This window comes from Gymnodraco acuticeps, unplaced genomic scaffold (assembly GCF_902827175.1).
Source record: "Gymnodraco acuticeps unplaced genomic scaffold, fGymAcu1.1, whole genome shotgun sequence".
Classification (NCBI taxonomy): domain Eukaryota; kingdom Metazoa; phylum Chordata; class Actinopteri; order Perciformes; family Bathydraconidae; genus Gymnodraco; species Gymnodraco acuticeps.
The window spans coordinates 1-17,203 of record NW_022990210.1 but is presented as its reverse complement, the minus strand read 5'-3'; the positions used below and the strand labels follow the sequence as shown (position 1 = coordinate 17,203).

At 45.4% G+C, this 17,203-nt stretch overlaps 1 long non-coding RNA gene across 1 annotated transcript; it reads right to left on the bottom strand.

Annotated features, from left to right (window-relative positions):
* Positions 1–7,416: 7,416 nt before the first annotated feature.
* Positions 7,417–8,634, bottom strand: LOC117547574. The gene is made up of 3 exons (XR_004569206.1): positions 8,439–8,634; positions 8,157–8,220; positions 7,417–7,892 (listed from the first exon to the last, which is right to left on the bottom strand). It is a non-coding gene; the product is annotated as an uncharacterized LOC117547574 (long non-coding RNA).
* Positions 8,635–17,203: the final 8,569 nt, after the last annotated feature.

Here is a 17,203-nt window from a genome sequence, read left to right as displayed (position 1 = left end):
CCCGGCCGGGCCCAGCCCGAAAAGGCAACGTGGGCAACACCTCCGCTTCTCCGTCCCGCGGGCCCACCACCTACGGGAAACATCGATGGGGTCGGGTGCGCTGCCAGAAAGGTGGCAGTGAAAGCGGAGGGTCTCGACGGACCAGACCCGGGCGACAGAAGCTGGCTTTGGGGACGTGGAACGTCACCTCTCTGGGGGGGAAGGAGCCGGAGCTTGTGCGGGAGGTGGAGCGTTACCAGTTGGATCTGGTTGGGCTCACCTCTACGCACAGCGTCGGCTCTGGAACCTTACTTCTGGATAGGGGTTGGACTCTATTCTTCTCCGGAGTTGCTCAAGGTGTGAGGCGCCGGGCTGGTGTGGGGATACTCACAAGTCCCCGGTTAGGTGCTTCGTTGTTGGAGTTTACCCCAGTGGACGAGAGGGTCGCCTCCCTACGCCTGCGGGTTATGGGGGGGAAAACTCTGACTGTTGTGTGTGCTTATGCACCCAACAGCAGTTCAGAGTATACAGCCTTCTTGGAGACCCTGGAAAGAGTCCTGTATGGGGCTCCTGAAGGGGACTCTTTAATCTTGCTGGGAGACTTTAACGCACATGTGGGCAATGATGGAGACACTTGGAGGGGCGTGATTGGGAGGAACGGCCCCCCTGATCTGAACCGGAGTGGTGGTTTGTTACTGGACTTCTGTGCTAGTCATGGATTGGCCATAACAAACACCATGTTCGAACATAAGGATGCTCATAAGTGTACGTGGTACCAGAGCACCCTAGGCAGAAGGTCCATGATCGATTTCGTTATCGTATCATCGGACCTGAGGCCGTATGTTTTGGACACTCGGGTAAAGAGAGGGGCGGAGTTGTCAACTGATCACCATCTGGTGGTGAGTTGGGTCGAGTGGCGGGGGAAGCCTCTGGATAGACCTGGTAAGCCCAAACGTGTAGTTCGGGTGAACTGGGAACGTCTGGAGGAGGCCCAAGTTCAGGAGGCCTTCAACTCACACCTCCGGCGGAGCTTTTCGGGCATTCCTGTGGAGGTTGGGGACATTGAACCAGAGTGGTCGGTGTTCAAAGCCTCTATTGCCGAAGCCGCGGCGGGGAGCTGTGGTCTCAAGGTCCTAGGTGCCTCAAGGGGCGGTAACCCTCGAACCTCCTGGTGGACACCGGTGGTCAGGGAAGCCGTCCGACTGAAGAAGGAGGCCTTCAGGGATTTTTTATCCCGGGGGACTCCCGAGGCAGTTGCAAGGTACCGACAGGCCCGAAGGGCAGCAGCCTCATCCGTGGCCGAGGCAAAGCAGCGGGTGTGGGAGAAGTTCGGAGAAGACATGGAGAAGGACTTTCGGGCGGCACCAAAGTTGTTCTGGAAAACTGTCCGACACCTCAGGAGGGGGAAGCAGGGAACCATCCAAGCTGTGTACAGTAAGGATGGGACGTTGTTGACCTCAACTGATGGAGTGTTAGGGCGTTGGAAGGAACACTTTGAGGAACTCCTGACCCCGACAACTCCGCCCTCTATGTTAGAGGCAGAGCTGGAGTATGACGGGGGATCAACACCAATCTCCCGGGGGGAGGTCACTGAGGTCGTCAAACAACTCCACAGTGGCAAAGCCCCGGGGGTGGATGAGATCCGCCCGGAAATGCTGAAGGCTCTGGGTGTTGAGGGACTGTCATGGTTGACACGTCTCATCAACGTTGCGTGGAAGTCGGAAACAGTACAGAAGGAGTGGCAGACCGGGGTGGTGGTCCCCCTTTTTAGAAAGGGGGATCAGAGGGTGTGTGCCAATTACAGAGGCATCACACTACTCAGCCTCCCCGGGAAAGTTTACTCTAAGGTACTCGAAAGGAGGGTCAGGCCGATTGTCGAACCTCAGATTGAGGAGGAACAATGCGGATTCCGTCCTGGTCGTGGAACGACGGATCAGCTTTTTACTCTCGCAAGGATCCTGGAGGGGGCCTGGGAATACGCTTATCCGGTCTACATGTGTTTTGTAGACTTGGAGAAGGCGTATGACCGGGTTCCCAGGGAGTTACTGTGGGAGGTGCTGCGGGAGTATGGGGTGAGGGGGTCTCTACTCAGGGCCATCCAATCTCTGTACTCCCAAAGCGAGAGCTGTGTCCGGGTCCTCGGCAGTAAGTCGGACCCATTTCCGGTGAGGGTTGGCCTCCGCCAGGGCTGCGCTTTGTCACCAATCCTGTTTGTAATATACATGGATCGGATTTCGAGGCGTAGTCATGGGGGAGGGGGTCTGCAGTTCGGTGGACTAAGGATTGCACCACTGCTTTTTGCAGATGATGTGGTTCTAATGGCTTCATCGGTCTGCGACCTTCAGCACTCACTGGATCGGTTCGCAACCGAGTGTGAAGCGGCTGGGATGAGGATCAGCACCTCCAAATCTGAGGCCATGGTTCTCAGCAGGAAACCGATGGACTGTCCACTTCAAGTAGGGAATGAGTCCTTACCCCAAGTGAAGGAGTTCAAGTATCTCGGGGTCTTGTTCTCGAGTGAGGGAACAATGGAGCGTGAGATGGGCCGGAGAATCGGAGCAGCGGGAGCTGGTACTGCAGTCGCTTTACCGCACCGTTGTGACGAAAAGGGAGCTGAGCCAGAAGGCAAAGCTCTCTGTCTACCGGGCCATTTTCGTTCCTACCCTCACCTATGGTCATGAAGGATGGGTCATGACCGAAAGAACGAGATCGCGGATACAAGCGGCCGAGATGGGTTTTCTCCGCAGGGTGGCTGGTGTCTCCCTTAGGGATAAGGTGAGAAGTTCGGTCATCAGGGAGGGACTCAGAGTTGAGCCGCTCCTCCTTCGCGTCGAAAGGAGCCAGTTGAGGTGGTTCGGGCACCTAGTTAGGATGCCACCTGGGCGCCTCCCTAGGGAGGTGTTCCAGGCACGTCCAGCTGGGAAGAGACCAAGGGGTAGACCTAGGACCAGGTGGAGGGATTATATCTCTTCGCTGGCCTGGGAGCGCCTTGGGATCCCCCAGTCAGAGCTGGTTGATGTCGCCAGGGAAAAGAAAGTTTGGGGCTCTCTGCTGGAACTGCTACCCCCGCGACCCGACCACGGATAAGCGGAAGAAGATGGATGGATGGACTTCTCAATGAGGCTTCAGGAAAACACATTTGAAGAAATATGGAAAAGTGGAGAGTTTACATATCCCAAAGACGACCATCCCTCGTTTGACTGTTTCTACACCGATTGAATGTATAGATGTGTATGTGTGGTCACATGTATGTGTATTGAATGCATTACATTACATTGCATTTAGCTGACGCTTTTATCCAAAGCGACTTACAATAAGTACATTCGACCAGGAAGACACAACCTTGAAGAAAACAGAATCATATAAGTACATCAGGTTTCATAGAGCCAAACATTTCAAGTGCTACTCAACTGGCTTTAGGTAAGCCAGTCCTTTATTAGTATAAAAGTGCTTCGTTAATAGTTCTAACGCTCGAAGTGGAGTCGAAAGAGATGAGTTTTCAGTTTGCGCCGGAAGATGTGCAAGCTATCTGCTGTCCTGATGTCAATGGGGAGCTCATTCCACCATCTTGGAGCCAGGACAGCAAACCCACGTGTTTTCGCCGATGGGAATTTGGGTCCCCCTCGCAGCGAGGGCGCAACGAGTCGTTTGGCTGATGCAGAGCGTAGTGCACGCGCTGGGGTGTACGGTTTAACCATGTCCTGGATGTAGGAAGGGCCAGATCCATTCGCAGCATGGTAAGCAAGTACCAGTGTCTTGAAGTGGATTCTAGCAGTTACCGGAAGCCAGTGAAGCCAGTGAAGGGAGCGGAGGAGCGGAGTGGTTTGGGAGAATTTAGGAAGGTTGAAGACCAGATGAGCCGCTGCATTCTGGATGAGCTGCAGAGGTCGGATGGCACATGCAGGTAGACCAGCCAGGAGGGAGTTGCAGTAGTCTAGGCGTGAGATGACGAGAGCCTGGACCAGAACCTGAGTCGCTTTCTGAGTCAGCTGGGGACGTATCTTCCTGATGTTGTAAAGCGTGTATCTGCAGCAACGGGTTGTAGCAGCGATATTTGCAGTGAAGGACAGGTTGTTATCTAGGGTCACACCCAGATTCCTTGCAGTCTGAGTCGGGGAAACAACTGAGGTGCCGATGTTGATTGTTAGGTCAAGAGTGGGACAATCTTTTCCCGGGAGGAAGAGCATCTCAGTCTTGTCAAGGTTGAGCTTGAGGTGGTGAGCAGACATCCACTGAGAGATGTCCGCTAGACAAGCAGAGATGCGTGCGACGACCTGGGTCTCTGAGCGGGGAAAGGACAGAATTAATTGGGTGTCGTCAGCGTAGCAGTGGTAAGAAAAACCATGCGGGCTAATGACTGATCCGAGCGAGTTTGTGTACAGGGAGAAGAGGAGGGGACCAAGAACAGAGCCCTGAGGGACCCCCGTAGTTAATTGACAAGGGTCGGACTCAGACCCTCTCCAAGTCACCCTGTAGGTACGGTCTTTCAGGTATGAGGTGAGGAGGGAAAGTGCAGAGCCTGAAACTCCAAGTTTTTGGAGAGTGCGAAGGAGGATCTGATGATTCACCGTGTCGAATGCAGCAGACAGGTCCAACAGGATGATGACAGAGGAGAGGGATGCAGTTTTGGCAGTGTGCAGTTCCTCAGTGACAGCAATGAGAGCAGTTTCTGTGGAGTGACCTGCCTTGAAACCAGACTGGTGCGGATCCAGAAGGTTGTTCTGATTGAGATAACAGGAGAGTTGTTTAAAGACAGCGCGTTCAAGTGATTTAGACAGGAACGGGAGGAGAGAGACAGGCCTGTAGTTTATAACATCAGACGGGTTGAGAGTGGGTTTCTTTAGGAGAGGGTTTACTCTTGCCTCCTTGAGACTGTTTGGAAAGTGACCAGAAGTTAGAGAAGTGTTGATGAAATGGGTAGAAACGGTAGAATATCAGGAGCGATAATCTGAAGGAGGTTTGAAGGGATAGGGTCCAGAGGACAGGTGGTAGGGCGGGCAGAGGTAATGAGGGTAAGAACCTCACTTGGAGAAAGAGGGGAAAAGGAGGTCAGTGTGTTGGTGGAAGGAGGGTCTGGTGACCCAGCGGTGAGTAAAGGTGAGTCAGAAAAAGAAGAGCGAATATCATCAACCTTTTTTTCAAAGTGGGTAACAAAGTCGCTTGACAGAAGTGAGGAGGGGGGAGGGGCTTTGGGGGGGTCCAAGAGGGAGGAGAAGATGGAAAATAGTTTTTTAGGATTGGAATAGGAAGATTGGATCTTATCTTGAAAGAAAGTGCTTTTTGCCTGAGAGATCGAAGCAGAGAAAGAGGAGAGGAGAGCCTGATAGGTTAGGAGGTCGTCACGGTGTTTGGATTTCCACCATTTCCGCTCTGCTGCCCTAAGGACGGTTCTATTAGCACGCAGTGCATCATTTAGCCAGGGAGCAGGAGGGGACTGACGAGCCTGCCGAGATGTGAGAGGACAGAGCGAGTCCAGAGTGGATGAGAGAGTAGAGAGAAGAGTTTCTGCAGCAGAGTTTGGAGGCAGGAGATGGAACGAATCAGAGGAAGGGAGGGCTGAGAGCACCGACGAGGCAAAGGTAGAGGGGGAGAGGGAGCGAAGGTTACGGCGGACAAGTGCAGGATGAGAAGAGATTAGTTTGTTATGTTTGGAAAGGGATAGAGAGAATGAAATGAAGAAGTGATCGGATGTGTGGAGCGGGTTTACAGAGAGGTTAGAAGTAGCGCAGTTCCTTGAGAATATGAGATCAAGGACATTGCCAGCTTTATGAGTCGGTGGGGACGGAGACAGTGAGAAAGCAAAGGCGGTTAACAGAGATGTTAGTTCGTCTATCTTCCCCGTCTGGAGGTTGAAGTCTCCGAGAAGTACAGCGGGAGGGCCAGTTTCAGGGATGTGTGAGAGGAGATTATCTAATTCCTCCAAGAAGTCCCCCAAGGCGCCTGGTGGACGGTAGAGAACAACAATGGTTAACTGTATAGGATGGGTTACTGTGACGGCATGGAATTCAAAGTTGGAAGGAGTGAAGTTAGGTAGCTTGAAGAGGGAAAAGCTCCATTTGGGAGAGAGCAGGAGACCAGTGCCACCTCCTCTGCCAGTGGGTCTGGGTGTATGGGAGAAGGAATATGCTGTGGAGAGAGCTGCTGGGGTGGATGTGTTGGATGGAGTAATCCAGGTCTCAGTGAGAGCAAGGAAATCCAGAGACTGCAGGGAGGCGTAGCCAGAGATGAAGTCAGCCTTAGGAACAGCTGACTGGCAGTTCCACAGGCCGCCTGAAACTAGATGTTGGATCTCAGTGGAGCACGTGGGATAGACGAGAGCAGGCCGGTTATATCGATTAGGAGATACACGGGGCCAGTGATAATTGCGAGAAGACACATGAACAGGAATGGAGAAAATACACATGATTATAGCATGAGGGGCTAGAAAACTAAAGAAAAGAGAAATAAGACACCAGCTCAATCAGAGTTGGATTTGCCTCCTCTTTGCCTTTCTCGTGACTCCCGCAGGACTCCAATGTCTTTGTCAGTCTTCGGCTGTCTGACGCTCCAGGAAAGAGCTACCCGAAATGGACGCCTGATTGCTCAGTTCTCACAGCTGTAGGGCCACGGCCCTCTAATTAGTTAACTATCTACAGCTGATGGGCGACAATAGACTGGCCGTGCCTATATTAATGCAGGCTTGAGTGCTGAGACCTGTAAAGCAGGTTTCGCCTGAGCAGATCTGAGATTTAAAATCTCTCAAACGCGATTTAGCCGTTTACGCTACAATAACAATTTATACAGAGTCGAATAAATGAAACAGAGAAGTCTAATTAAACAAGAATATAACTTACAGTGGTTGCTGCGTCAATAGGTAATGTCGTCACCGGGTCCAGATGCACACATATGTATATATGTATGTTGATCAGTGTTGGGCAAGTTACTTTAAAAAGTAACTAGTAATAGTTACTGCTCTCAAAAAAGTAACTAGTTACTTTATTAGTTACTAAATTGTGAAAGTAACTAGTAAAACGTTACTTTACTTTAAAAATAATAACAATACAAATACAAGTGTTTGTGTTGTTCTGTGGCACAGGAAGAGAACACACAACTCCCCATCACTGCAGCAATTATCATTATGAAATAGTGGAACAATAAAACACAAAAGTGCGATTGAAAAAGATCGTTTGTTGGCTGTTGAGATGGTGTTGCTCCATCTGGGTCACTGCCGCTGGTTGAGACGGTGTTGCTCCATCTGGGTCACTGCCGCTGGTTGAGACGGTGTTGCTCCATCTGGGTCACTGCCGCTGGTTGAGACGGTGTTGCTCCATCTGGGTCACTGCCGCTGGTTGAGACGGTGTTGCTCCATCTGGGTCACTGCCGCTGGTTGAGACGGTGTTGCTCCATCTGGGTCACTGCCGCTGGTTGAGAACGGTGTTGCTCCATCTGGGTCACTGCCGCTGGTTGAGACGGTGTTGCTCCATCTGGGTCACTGCCGCTGGTTGAGACGGTGTTGCTCCATCTGGGTCACTGCCGCTGGTTGAGACGGTGTTGCTCCATCTGGGTCACTGCCGCTGGTTGAGACGGTGTTGCTCCATCTGGGTCACTGCCGCTGGTTGAGACGGTGGGGTCTTTGGCGACTAGTTTTATAGCCTCATGTACATTAGTTAGGCGCTTCAGGAGATTGGCATTGCTGTTATTCGATGTGGACAATGCTTTCTGTCCTGCACACAGTTTACATTTGACCATAATATTTGTTGCGTCCTTTATCCCCACAAATTGAAAATAGTGGTTATATCTCCCAGTTGTAAATGCGCTGCTGCTCTCGCTGATACAGGTGTAACCGGTCTGGTTTGACGCCACATGTGATCTCTGCGTTGTGTTATGTTGTGTAAATGAGAACGACTTCCTTCTTGCCAACCAGGATTTATTCTCTGTGCAAAACAGAATATAATAATTAAAGCAGGAAATGGCTTCATGAGCTTTCTAACTTCACACTTCTCCTCAGTGGGGCCTGAAGCTAACTCAGGAAAGTATACAGAGTTCTAAATAATACAATTAACAGATATACATCTATCCATGGTGGCAAACCAGTTTTTCCTTGTAAACCAATATACACAAATATAACCATTAATTTACACTTACATAACAAACAATACAATTTACAGTTACAAAATACAAAAAGAATATCCACATACCTGTGCAAAACAGAATATAATAATTAAAGCAGGAAATGGCTTCATCAGCTTTCTAACTTCACACCTTCAGTGGAAGAAAACACGCACATGTTAGGTTAGCATATAGCTAGACTTTAGAAAGCTCCCAAACACTGTTTGAAGCGCTGCACATTATATAAACTAGTCACACACGGCAACATATAGATATTAACTGCAAATAGGTTTGGCTTGTGTGAAGTGTGACATTAAACAATCTATTAACATATAAAATACAACATGTATGACACCACTCGTTCCACTTACTTCTCCTCAGTGGGGCCTGAAGCTAACTGAGGAAAGTAGCGCGAGTCTGCAGAAATGTGCCGGTGCCAAGAGTACCAAAATAAAACGTACTTTTCAAAATAAAAGCATCTAAAAAATAAAGTGACAGTGACAAGTTTTACAAATAAAGTATGGACAATGATTTTACTGAAATATAAACAAGTGAAGTTATACATTGGTTACACTTGCATCTGCCATAGTGAGTGTGCTGGTGGTGAGCGTTGCCGTGTGTGTGTGTGTGTGTGTGTGTGTGTGTGTGTGTGTGTGTGTGTGTGTGTGTGTGTGTGTGTGTGTGTGTTAGCATTAGCAAGTGTTTGTGTGCGTATCCCCCCCCACGCAACACAGATTGGGCAGGGGCGGCCTGTACAGTAGGTAGATCATTTGGGCGTGGTCATTTTAAAAGTAGCTCCCAAGCTGAAAAAGTGTGGGCACCCCTGCTCTAAACGCGTTTCACCGCGGCTGTCAGCTGTGTTTACTCGCATCATTCAAACAAGACTCGCTGGCTCGGGGGCTACAACTAGGCCTACAACAAAATGAACATATTTGACCGTGATTTAATTGTAATACACGTTTCTAAATGATGCCGAAGTAACAACATACTGATACCGGTTAGTAAAAACCATGAATTAATGCTTTGACAAGTCTGCAGACAGACGGCAGAGTGGGAAGGACCATTATTGGGAGGCTGTGGCTCAGTAGATAGTGTGCTAGACTTCGAATCAGGGGAGCACAGGTTCAAACCCCACTGCAGTCAGCATGTCGTTGTGTCCCTGAGACACTTCACCCCAAAGTGCTCCTGTGGGGATTGTCCTCAGTACTGAATATGTAAGTCGCTTTGGATAAAAGCGTCTAACAAGTGACATGTAATGGAGACCGGATCGATCATGCTAAGCTAACGCAGTATATGCTCCGACCGTCCACACTCACAACAACGGCCTCCAGACATAAATAAAGCAGCGACTGTATTCTCCATGACACAGGCAGTCTGTGGTTTGTACTTGTTTAACTTCTGTCTAGTTTCTGAACAGATATGAGGAGCTGTGAGCTCTGAGTGCTAACAGCTAACGGCTGATGTTTTGGTTTTGTGGTTGAACGTCAGTGACGGCAGGCTGAGATCCTCACCGCTGATTGGCTACCGCGAGATTGCGTCACACAAATTTCACGCTCGAGTTGAACAAAATTGAACTTGAGCGTTTGTCGCGGCCACCTTCATGCGCGCCGTCGGAGCGAATTCGCGTCTGTCTCTGCATTGACTTTACATGTAATCGCGCCGCCCCCAAACATCGCATCGCGTCCGGTGTGAACGCAGCATAATGCTATTAATACTTACAAGGCGGGGTGTTACGGTTGCTGTTTCTGTCTGCTCATGAATCTGCCTGTGAGTGTTTTCAGCTGTGCGTGTAATATGTAAATAAACTGCGCAGTAGCCCTGACGTCATTGGCTGCCCATCCTCTGGTCCGCCTCTGAAGATGGTGATTGGATTGACGAGGAGTACAAAGGCCGCGGACTATCACCTCTCTGGAGGCTCTGTTGAGTGAACAGACGCCTCGCGCTACTTGCTCCTGAGTGAATTCGGTTGGACTGTGGTTAACGTGTGTGATTAGTTAGTGGTAGTTTTTGATTCTGTGATTGTCGCCTTTAGTTTAGCTGTGTTTTGTATAGATTCGTTGGTTAGTTGTACCACTTTTAAAGCGAGGTTTTGTTTCGTTCTTTATATTATTTATTTTCCCTATATGCCATTAGACTCCTTTTTTAGAGTCCTTCTTTTGTTGGGTTATCAACCTGTGCCCTTTTGGCCCTTTTGTTTGTTCAGGCTGCACGCCTTCCCTTTTGTTTCACCTTGTTCTGTAATAAAACCACTTGTAATTATTACCAATGACATACTGGTGTGTGTTGCATTCCTCTTCCCCTGGGACGTAACGCGCGGCTAATGTTAGCATCGGGACGCGCACCCAAGTTTCAGTCACACAGTCAACATTTCTCTTTTTATTCTACTTTACTACATTTTGAAGTATTGTGCTTCAAACTTCATGATATTATTTAAATTGCAGATTCACATCATGAATACTATTTTGATGCTAAAACTTCTGCTTTTACTCCAGCTTATTTTTCACTGCACTGTATAAGGTCCTGCAATAACACTGTCTGTCAATATAAAGTGTGATAAACCCTTTATTACCATGCTGTACATATCTGCTGTTCTTGTTTTTTACTTATTGTGTTATTAATGACGTGCGCAGACTCAGCGGGACAAATAAAGGATTTCTGATCTATAATATTAACAGTTCTAATAAAGGACCCACCTCTCTAGTTTGTTAACTTTCTGACATTCACATTTTTTTATTCTCTAGTTTCCAAGGATTGAATTGTACAGCGGTTGATCCTACTTTGTTTTCTGAGGTTTTATAAGTGAATGAAAGTAAAAATAAAGTAGATTAAATATTGAAGCACAAACATGTATGTGTTTTTGTTACTGTCTCATATTTGCATGTGGAAAACAGAATATCCTTGAAATAAATGAAGTTTTTTGTATATTTTATCAGGTTGGCTTGCCCCCCTGTTATTGCCCCCTGCAGCGCCCCCTGCTGTTCACATGTCTAACTGCACCCCGTGCTTATGTGACATCAGAGCTGACTTTAAACAGCCTGTTGTGCACCGCGAGGAGCCCGGAAACACAATCCCGTCATGCATGAGGCGAATAACAATGATATTCTATAATCTGCATGTTGCACTAAGACTAGCCCTCTCCTCTGGATCGTTTCTACATCGATATTATTATTATAGAGATTAGCTGTGACCTGCAGATGGAGATGTTTCTGCACGCCTTTAAGAGAGAGTGTGTGTGTGTGTGTGTGTGTGTGTGTGTGTGTGTGTGTGTGTGTGTGTGTGTGTGTGTGTGTGTGTGTGTGTGTGTGTGTGTGTGTGTGTGTGAGGGGGGGTCCCTCTCTGCAAATGTTCCATGACGTGCAGATGGGGGGTCAGTAAGGGGGTCTCAGGTCCGCGAAACCCCCCCCCAAAAGCAGGCTTTCCCCAGACAGCTGATCCCCCAAACAACAACAACAACAACAGGAAGTAAGAGGAGATCTGAGGACACGCACACACACACACACACACACACACACACACACACACACACACACACACACACACACACACACACACACACACACACACACACACACTAATAATGTGCTAATGAGGCGTTATGCACATTTTCGGTGATTTTAGGAGATATCAGACACAAACAGACAATAGTGGAAATCGTATGAAAAACACACAAGAAACCCAAAATAAAGACAGAAATTTAACAAAATAATAAATAAAACACACAAAATGACCAAAAACACACAAAAACAGAAAAATCCCACAGAATGACAATTAAAAGAAATCTTATGAAAAAAAAACTGAGATGCTGAAACAAGGAATGTCACAACATCACTAAACAGAGTCAAAATAGAAAGGACTCAAAAAATTTCCAAATGAATATCAAACCATAAAGAAATGCAACAAAAAGAGGCAATGTGTAACGTTGAGTGCATTTAACATCAATTTGACATTTATGTTGCAAATATGTGTCAGAAACTACTACGAGAATAATGTCCAAACCATTCCTATAGAAACACAAAAGACCCAAAATGACTAAAAGAGACAAAAAAAGTGCAAAGAAACCACAGAATGACAATTAAAATCAATGTTCTGCTGAAACAAGGAATACCCCAAATTACGAAGGAGACTCAAAAACTCAAAGAAATACTCAAACCATAAGATTTACCATTAGATTGCATCGAAAATCAATTTGACGTTTATTTTGCTAATATTTGTCAGATTTTGGGAAAGTACAAAAATATAGAATATAAAAATACATCATGGGTAAAAATGCTGAAACTGAATCCTTTGTTAATGAATCAGAACATTTGCCTCCATGTCGGGTTTCCTGCTCGTTGACACCGAGTGCAGCTTCGTTGAGACGCCTCTCTGACGCACTGCGCGCCTCCGCAGCTTCACACCAGGCGGTAATTATATATGTAGACAGGAAACGGATAAAGAACCTGGAAACAGACGTTAGCTGGGTTACCATGGAAACACACAATCATGAGGAGATTATTTTCAGGTACGGTGAGAGTCGAGAGGAAGAGGAAGAGGAAGAGGGTAAATAATGATCCACTGATCAGGAGGTGAAGAAGAATCTGAAAGAATACAGAGATGCTGAGACAAGGAAAGGACACAGTTAGAGGTCCACATGAGAACAGAGAGACTCAAACACACACAGAAAGTCTACAAGACAATGTAAAGAAATATAAATATATATAATATAAATAACACAAGAGACCAAAGATCACGAAATAAAGAAACGATTTGAAAATTAAATTGAAAAAACCCACAAATATTCCAAAAATGTCCAAATGAACATCAAACCAAACAAGAACAGAAAGAGACGGAACAATGGAAATAAATGAAAAGAAAAACACAATAAACCCAAAATGACTAAATAAAGACAGAAAAGTGAAAATAATAATAAATAAAACACGCTTTTACTGAAAGAGACGAAAAAGTAAAAGAAAAAAGACAAAAAAAGACAAAAAGACTCAAAAAATACAACAGAAATGTCCAAATACTAGAAAAACACAACAATGTAAACAAATCCAATAAAAACACAATAGACCCAAAATGACTAAACAAAGACACAAACATGTTTAAATGAAATAGAAAAAATTACACAAAATGACTGAAAGACAAAAAAGTGTCAAAAAACACACAAAAAGGCAGAAAAAGATTTAAAAACACAACAAATATTCCAAAAATGTCCAAAAGAATATCAAAAGAATATCAAAAGAATATCAAATGAACATCAAATGAATATCAAAAGAACATCAAACCGTAACAAGAACACAACAGAAAGAGACGGAACAATGGAAAGAAATCCAAAATGACTAAAAGAGACAATTGTTTTTTTTAAAGACACAAAATGGCTGCGAATTTAAATCAAAACGCAACGGGAGTGTTTGAACTCGTATTTATTGTTTTTGTTTGTTTCTGTGTTTCCAGGGATCAGTGGAAGTAAACACCCCCCCCCCCCCCCCCCCCATCATTAGAGGACTAGCTGCAGATTCGAGGCTGATTTGAAACACATTCGAGGCTGATTTGAGTCAGAACGAGGTGGATTTCAGGAAGATATGAAGCGGATTTATTTCTCATTTCAGGCTGATTTGATTTGGACAGAAATTAGGTTGATTTGAGGAAGATGTGAAGAGGATTTGAGGAGGACTTAGAGGCAGATTCAAGGCTGACAGAATGAGGCTGATTCAACACAGATTTGAAGCAGATCTGAGGGAGACTCTTGGCATATATTTAGCTGATTTGAGGCAGATTTGAGGCAGATTTGAGGCAGATTTGAGGCTGATTTGAGGCTGATTTGAGGCTGATTTGAGGCTGATTTGAGGCTGATTTGAGACTCAGAACGAGGAAGATTTCAGGAAGATTTGAAGCAGATTTCTTGCTGATTACAGGCTGATTTGAAACAAATAGGGTTAGGGTTAGAAATGTGAGGATTTAACACAGGTTTGAAGCAGATCTGAAGCACATGTAGCTGATTTGAAGCACGTTTGAGATTGATATGAGACTGATCGGAGAGGCAGATTTCAAGCTGATCCAAGGCTGATTTGAGGTTGATTCAAAGCACGTTTGAGACTGATATGAGGAAGATTGGAGAGGCAGATTTGAAGCTTATTTGAAGCAGATTTAATTTAGACCTGAAGCTGATTTTTGTCTGATTTGAGTCAGATGTACGTGGTGGCGGTGAGCCTCAGATCCTGGGGGACAGAGGAGTATTTTTAGAGACGAGGACTCGACCTTCACCGAGGATCAGCCATTTTACTGCTTAAAGCATCAGGATCTGTTAGCTTCAGGAGAGCAGCTCGCTATGCTAATAATAGCTGCTGAAATACACCTGAACATCAGCAGGAGAGGACTCTTTAAAGTAGAGACACTACATACTGAAATACACCTGAACATCAGCAGGAGAGGACTCTTTAAAGTAGAGACACTAAATACTGATATACACCTGAACATCAGCAGGAGAGGACTCTTTAAAGTAGAGACACTACATACTGATATACACCTGAACATCAGCAGGAGAGGACTCTTTAAAGTAGAGACACTAAATACTGATATACACCTGAACATCAGCAGGAGAGGACTCTTTAAAGAAGAGACACTACATACTGATATACACCTGAACATCAGCAGGAGAGGACTCTTTAAAGTAGAGACACTACATACTGATATACACCTGAACATCAGCAGGAGAGGACTCTTTAAAGTAGACACTACATACTGATATACACCTGAACATCAGCAGGAGAGGACTCTTTAAAGTAAGACACTACATACTGATATACACCTGAACATCAGCAGGAGAGGACTCTTTAAAGTAGAGACACTACATACTGATATACACCTGAACATCAGCAGGAGAGGACTCTTTAAAGTAGAGACACTACATACTGATATACACCTGAACATCAGCAGGAGAGGACTCTTTAAAGTAGAGACACTACATACTGATATACACCTGAACATCAGCAGGAGAGGACTCTTTAAAGTAGAGAACATACATACTGATATACACCTGAACATCAGCAGGAGAGGACTCTTTAAAGTAGAGAACTACATACTGATATACACCTGAACATCAGCAGGAGAGGACTCTTTAAAGTAGAGACACTACATACTGATATACACCTGAACATCAGCAGGAGAGCACTCTTTAAAGTAGAGACACTACATACTGATATACACCTGAACATCAGCAGGAGAGGACTCTTTAAAGTATAGACACTACATACTGATATACACCTGAACATCAGCAGGAGAGGACTCTTTAAAGTAGAGACACTACATACTGATATACACCTGAACATCAGCAGGAGAGGACTCTTTAAAGTAGAGACACTACATACTGATATACACCTGAACATCAGCAGGAGAGGACTCTTTAAATTAGAGACACTACATATTGATATACACCTGAACATCAGCAGGAGAGGACTCTTTAAAGTAGAGACACTACATACTGATATACACCTGAACATCAGCAGGAGAGGACTCTTTAAAGTAGAGACACTACATACTGATATACACCTGAACATCAGCAGGAGAGGACTCTTTAAAGTAGAGACACTACATACTGATATACACCTGAACATCAGCAGGAGAGGACTCTTTAAAGTAGAGACACTACATACTGATATACACCTGAACATCAGCAGGAGAGCACTCTTTAAAGTAGAGACACTACATACTGATATACACCTGAACATCAGCAGGAGAGGACTCTTTAAAGTATAGACACTACATACTGATATACACCTGAACATCAGCAGGAGAGGACTCTTTAAAGTAGAGACACTACATACTGATATACACCTGAACATCAGCAGGAGAGGACTCTTTAAAGTAGAGACACTACATACTGATATACACCTGAACATCAGCAGGAGAGGACTCTTTAAATTAGAGACACTACATATTGATATACACCTGAACATCAGCAGGAGAGGACTCTTTAAAGTAGAGACACTACATACTGATATACACCTGAACATCAGCAGGAGAGGACTCTTTAAAGTAGATACACTACATACTGATATACACCTGAACATCAGAGGAGAGGACTCTTTAAAGTAGAGACACTACATACTGATATACACCTGAACATCAGCAGGAGAGGACTCTTTAAAGTAGAGACACTACATACTGATATACACCTGAACATCAGCAGGAGAGGACTCTTTAAAGTAGAGACACTACATACTGATATACACCTGAACATCAGCAGGAGAGGACTCTTTAAAGTAGAGACACTACATACTGATATACACCTGAACATCAGCAGGAGAGGACTCTTTAAAGTAGAGACACTACATACTGATATACACCTGAACATCAGCAGGAGAGGACTCTTTAAAGTATAGACACTACATACTGATATACACCTGAACATCAGCAGGAGAGAACTCTTTAAAGTAGAGACACCACATACTGATATACACCTGAACATCAGCAGGAGAGAACTCTTTAAAGTAGAGACACTACATACTGATATACACCTGAACATCAGCAGGAGAGGACTCTTTAAAGTAGAGACACTACATACTGATATACACCTGAACATCAGCAGGAGAGGACTCTTTAAAGTAGAGACACTACATACTGATATACACCTGAACATCAGCAGGAGAGGATCTCTTTAAAGTAGAGACACTACATACTGATATACACCTGAACATCAGCAGGAGAGGACTCTTTAAAGTAGAAGACACTACATGCTGATATACACTGAACATCAGCAGGAGAGGGAACTCTTTAAAGTAGAGACACTACATACTGATATAAACCTGAACATCAGCAGGAGAGGACTCTTTAAAGTAGAGACACTAAATACTGATATACACCTGAACATCAGCAGGAGAGGACTCTTTAAAGTAGAGACACTAAATACTGATATACACCTGAACATCAGCAGGAGAGGACTCTTTAAAGTAGAGACACTAAATACTGATATACCGCTTTAAGATGAAGGATTGAGGAAGTATTTACTGAGTTAATGTCTGATTCTGCAGCTGCACATAATCTGCAGTATTGTGCCAGTTTTCCTCTAATGACCCTCATCATCACACACACACACACACACACACACACACACACACACACACACACACACACACACACACACACACACCACACA